This window comes from Eucalyptus grandis, chromosome 4, assembly GCF_016545825.1.
Source record: "Eucalyptus grandis isolate ANBG69807.140 chromosome 4, ASM1654582v1, whole genome shotgun sequence".
NCBI lineage: Eukaryota > Viridiplantae > Streptophyta > Magnoliopsida > Myrtales > Myrtaceae > Eucalyptus > Eucalyptus grandis.
In genome coordinates, this window is record NC_052615.1 from 10,517,766 (window position 1) to 10,523,765 (window position 6,000).

General features: G+C 40.5%; 1 long non-coding RNA gene across 1 annotated transcript; it reads right to left on the minus strand.

Moving 5' to 3' along the window:
• Window positions 1-451: 451 nt before the first annotated feature.
• LOC104443851 lies at window positions 452-1,150 on the minus strand. The gene is made up of 3 exons (XR_005550403.1): window positions 993-1,150; window positions 808-900; window positions 452-592 (listed from the first exon to the last, which is right to left on the minus strand). It is a non-coding gene; the product is annotated as an uncharacterized LOC104443851 (long non-coding RNA).
• Between the last annotated feature and the right edge of the window lie 4,850 nt (window positions 1,151-6,000).

Genomic DNA, 6,000 nt, shown 5'->3' on the forward strand with positions numbered 1-6,000 from the left:
CAGGTTCCGGTTCGGTTCCGTTCGGAACCTGGAACCTACCCGTGGGAATCGAGAACCTGGAACCTACCCTGTCATAGGTTCAGGGTCGGTTCTGGTTCCCAACAGGTTCTTTTTTTTTTTTTGTTATTTTCATATTTGGACTATAACATATGCACACGTTACCCAAAAAAACTATAACGTACGCGCACGTTACCCAAAAAAAAAAAAACTATAACGTACGCGCACGTTACCCAAAAAAAAAACTATAACGTATGCGCACGTTACCAAAAAAAATATAACGTATGCGCACGTTATAAAAAAAAATTATAACATGCACGCACATTACCAAAAAAATATATATAACGTATGCGCACGTTACAAAAAAAAACTATAATGTACGCGTATACTACACGGTAACTTCCCATATCTTAGCAAACATACCAATGCCAATTGTCAAGAATTTAGACATACATAATCAAAACTAATAAGAAGTTTCCAAAGAAGTTTCTAAAGAGATGAAAAACCAGAAGTGCCAATAAGATCTCAAATTTTCATCTACTCCATAGTGTGAACTCTGCAACATTTCCATGTGATTTCTTTGGCACAGCAAAACCTTGCAAAGACATAAATACAAATCAATCAAAATCCTAAGTAAAGACACAGAAAAAAAAATCAATATTGATAATACTCCATGAAGCATGCCATTTTGCTCATCTAAAAGCTCCTAAATTTTTTGACAACATAGTTCAAAAATTCAATGTACATAAAAAGGAGCTTGCATTAAAATTATGATAAAAAAAGTTGCTTAGCAATAAGCCAACAAAAAACCTTGCTTGACTTCTCAACCGTTGGATCCATTGCAAGTGCGATACCACCAACTTTATTTATCGATCATAATCTCCGCATTAAGACCAACCATATCTGAAAAAAAAAAGGAAGAGATTAAATAAAATATTCACTTATCAAATATACAAAAAAAAATTACAATATATAAAGATATAAACATTACTTACCCAACTCAAATTGTTCGGCGTTCTCAATACACTCTTCAACATCAAGCGGTACACGAGCGGCTCTCAACCAATCTTGAGTGCAAATCAAAGCTTCCACTACTTTTGGAGTTAAAGAACTCCGAAAGCCATCAAGCACACGACCCGATGTACTAAAAGTTGATTCTGAAGCAATGGTAGTTACAGGAATTGACAAAATATCTCGAGCCATCAAGGAAAGGATCTTATATTTTGAGCCATTAGTCTTCCATCAAATCAAAATGTCAATACCAAGATCCTTTTCATTTTTTCTTGAAGATACTCATCAAGCTCGGACTTGTTGCCATCGCTCCCTTGTTCATTCGAGTAGAAATACATTTTCTTCCAATCTTGGGCGTTATGCTTCTTTATTCCTTGGCTACCACTTGTATCGGTATTGGAATTTGAACTACTACTACTTACACCCAAATTATGGCCACCAAAATCTTGATCACTTGAAGGAAGATAATATTGCTCATAAAATTCATACAAACGCTCCAATGTATCCTTCACCTTGTAATGCATCTCTTTAATTTTCGATTCATCATCATAAATTTGTCCATACAAGAAACTCACATAATTTAACTTGGCTCTAGGATCTAACACAACCGCAATCAACACCATCATATTCACTTTATCCAAGCTTCCATAATATTTGTCAAATTTTTCTTTCATTTTCACACCCATATCTTGAAGCTTAGGATTCGAAGCATTGATCGCATCTTTCAAATTTCTATACAAAATAGCTATCCCTTCAAAATAATCATTTGAAGTAAAATATGAAGTCCCAGACATCTGATTGGTGGCATCATAGAATATTTTGAGAAAATCCGAAAGAATAATAGCATTTTCCCAATCATCTTCACTAGGAGTTTCATAATTAAGCTCACTTACAAAAGATGGATCGTGATCTTCCATCCTTTCGAAAGCTTTTCTGAACTTTATAGCGGTCTCTAACATGAGGTAAGTGGAGTTCCATCTAGTGGCGACATCAAGAACTACCGAACCCTTATAAGTGATCTTTTCTTTCTCAATGTAAGATTGAAATACTTGGGCTCTTGTGGGAGAACTCCTTACATATCTAACAATATTTCGAATACGTGCAATGGAGTCACGTACCATAGTCAAGCCATCTCTCACAATCAAATTTAATATATGAGCTGTACACCTCATGTGCAAAACACTACCATCTAATATCAACGACTTTTGTTTGAAAGTTTATCCCTCAAATAGCCAACCGCAACATCATTCGAGCTAGCATTATCCACGGTAATTGTCGACACCTTTTTTCTATTCCCCACTCCTCAATACATCCCTCCACCATTTTTCCAATCTCCTTACCCTTGTGACTATGCATCACCACAAAATTGATGATTCTTTTATGCAACTTCCAATTTTCATCAATAAAATGTGCAGTGAGACACAAGTAATTCAAATTTTGATTGGAAGTCCATGTATCAGTCGTGAGTGCGATCTTAGAATTAATCTTTCCAAAATAATTCTTCAAAGAAGTTCTTTCACAAAAAACAACTTCATGCAATCTTTTGCCACTGTGAAACGTGATATATGTTTGAAGAGGTTGTAACTCACTAACATATTCACGAAATCCAACACGCTCAACCAAGGAAAAGGTTGTTCATCAAGGATGATAAACCGAGCAAGCATTAGCCTACAACGTTCTTGATTAAATGCCCATGTTGATAAGACGCTACCAGTACTAGAATCTCATCCTCCCTTGCCAGCCGTGTTGACATTACGTGGTACAAAAAATTTCTGCCTCTTATCTAGATTACGGGGAAACCTCTTGCATGTGGCCAAGTGCTTCCTCATTGCAGAAGTACCGTTAGCAACACGGTACTTAAGCATTGACCCACAATGAATGCACTTCACTTGATATATGTTTCCATCCTTATCACTAATTTTCGAATAGTGATTCCAACATTCGGATGTATGTTTCTTATCATGGGAAAGATGAGAACCGGGTACCTTATTTGTGGCACTCGAGGTAGGGGGTGCCTCTTCTTCAATTTCATTGTTAGATAACTCCAATTCCGTAATCGGAGTCATTTCCTCACGTCCCTCCACCTCCATTGATATGTTATCTTGATACATTAACTTCACACTGCACAACAATAATAGAATATAATTAGAAATTTCAAAACAAATAGCAAAGTAGAAAGTAGAAATATAACACCACTAGAACAAGAATGTCTAGAGGTAAAAGTTTTGAAAACAATTTCGATTAAACCCTTAAATAAACTCAGAAAATTCTGAAATTTGGACACGTTGTATTTAAGACCTAGAGGTACAAGTTTCATGAAGAAATCGTAGTCCAATTCGTTCTGGATTAAAAGATAAAATCAATTTACTTTTCCTATTCTCTACTTGCACAGTTTTGGAAACATTTTTGGTTAAATAGGCAAATGAACTAAAAAAATTACGAAATTTAAATATGTTGTAGGGAAGACATGAAGAGATATTTCATGCAGAACACATTTCCAAAAGAACCTCATACAAAATGATATAGTCCACGCATTGCAACTTACAAGATCCGAACACATCAGATTGCACAGTTTTATAAAAATTTCTGATTAAATACCCAAATGACCTTAAAAAATTATGAAATTCGACTATGTGATAGCCAAGACCATAAGATAGATACTTCATGAAAACATCGAAGTCAAATTCGTCCTAGATAATTAAATATGGACGGTTAAAATCCCTGTTCGTACTACCGTAATTCCAGATCTAACCATCTCCAAAGGACCACGATTTCACCTACCTATTCTTGTTTGTTTTCTCTAAATTTTTGATATGTTGTACCTCAGGATGTCCTTTACAACTTTTGTTAAGAAACAGAAGTGAAATTTCGACAAAAAGGTTGCCTTACAGTCCATGCATTCATCAAGGGTCGGTCCCAAAATCTCCAGATCCAGTCTTTCCAAAGAATAATGATTTCACCCATTTATACTTGTTTTTTTGTCCCAAATTTGAGTATGTTATACTCCAAGAAGTCCTTTACAACTTTCATTTAGAGGCCGAAGCCAAACTTCAACTAGAACATTACATACAAGTCACTAGAACATCGAAGGTCGAGCTGTTTTCTCGACAACAATACACTAGACTAGAGCACCACTCCCACCTCGGTGGATCATCTTTTTCGTTTTTTCTTACTTTGCATTAAAACCCTAGAGGTATGATTAGTACAACAGGTTCACGGACTGACACCAATCACGATTGACTCTTATCATTGAAATGAAAACAAAAACATCAAGATTCCTATTACTAGAATATTAAAATAACCGCTTCACTTTTGTTTCCCAGATTTTTCTTTTTGATATGAATTTTCAACTGTGAATCATATAGGGAATCCCAAGTCTGTTTGGACAAAGAAATCTAAAAACTCTAGAGATAGGAACTTCTTTGAGTTATGCAAGAAAAATAAATGACCACCTCAACCACAAATATCACATGCCTTAACTCATACTTAAATACTTACATACTTCTAATGACAGATAACTCGCTACACAGACCTATCACATATGTCTGTATACCTTTGCACCCAAAGGTATACAAAATGAAGTGACTGCCAGATAATTGACTGAATAACAAGTTATTGTTTTCCACCAATTGCACATAAATATTTCTTTGTTCAATAGATCTTGGATCAACAACGGTGAATAGACTTCAATGCATTTAACTTGAGACAACGCATTCACCAATAATTTTCTTTTATTGTCCCTATGAGGTCCCCTTTGGTACTCAGTCAATGCTTTTAAGAATAAGCGATCCCAGGGTTATTATTAAAATGGAATATGTCATTTTTCCATCAGGGAAATTCAATATGAAGACTCAATTCATAGAAAGGCATTGGGTGATCTCCAAATATAATATAAATATATTAAGGGAACAGAGACACAAAAAAGAAAACAGAGCTGCTCTACCTTTCCTATTCACAACTTGCGGAGATGGGCGGTGCGGCGTGGAGATGGCGGTGGCGCGGAGATGGCCGATGCGGCGCGGAGATGGCAGTGGCGCGGAGACGCGGCGGTGCGGCGCGGAGATGGGCGGTGCGGCGGCGGCGAGTCGATAGAGAGAGAGGGGGCGGCTACGGGCGACTAGGCGGTGCGGCGCGGAGATGGCCGGTGGCGCGGAGAAGCGGCGGTGCGGCTCGGAGATGGGCGGTGCGGCGGCGGGGCGGAGAGCGAGAGAGAGAGGGGGCGGCTACGGCAGGCTGGGCGGTGCGGCGCGCGCGAGATGGCGGTGGCGCGGAGATGGCGGTGCGGCGCGAAGATGGCCGGTGGCGCGGAGAGGCGGTGCGGCGCGGAGATGGCGGTGCGGCGGCGGGCGACTCGAGAGAGAGAGAGGGGGCGGCTACGGGCGCGGGCGGTGCGGCGCGGAGATGGCCGGTGGCGCGGAGTGGCGGCGCGGCGGAGACGCGGCGGTGCGGCGGAGATGGGCGGTGCGGCGACGGGCAAGTCCGAGAGAGAGAGAGAGAGGGGGCGGCTACGGGCGTGGGTGAGTTTGAGGAGAGAGAGAGAGAGAGAGAGAGGGGGAATGGCTTTTCTGCCCCTAACTTAACCGGTTCCGGCCCGGACAGTTCCGAACCAGTTCCGGTTCGGTACGGTTCGGCCCGGGTTCGGTTCCCCGAAAAAGGAACCGGAACCGGAACCGGTCCCCTTGGAACCGGGAACCGAACCGGACCCTCCTCCGGTTCGGTTCCGGTTCCCGGGTAACCCGGGAACCGTGCTCAGCCCTAGGTGGAAGAAGGAAGAAAGAAGAAGAAGATGGGAGGAAGAAGACAAAGGGAAAAAGGGGCTAGGCCAGGTCACGTGGGCCAAGCTGTGGGGGCCTACACGAGAGAAAAAAAAAAAAAGGAGGGGCTGGGCTCGAAGGCCTAGCCCAACGGGCTGCATTTTTTTTTCTATTTTCTTTTCATTTTTGTTGTTTTCTTTTTATCTATTTTTTATTATCCAAAAAAAGGAAAAATACA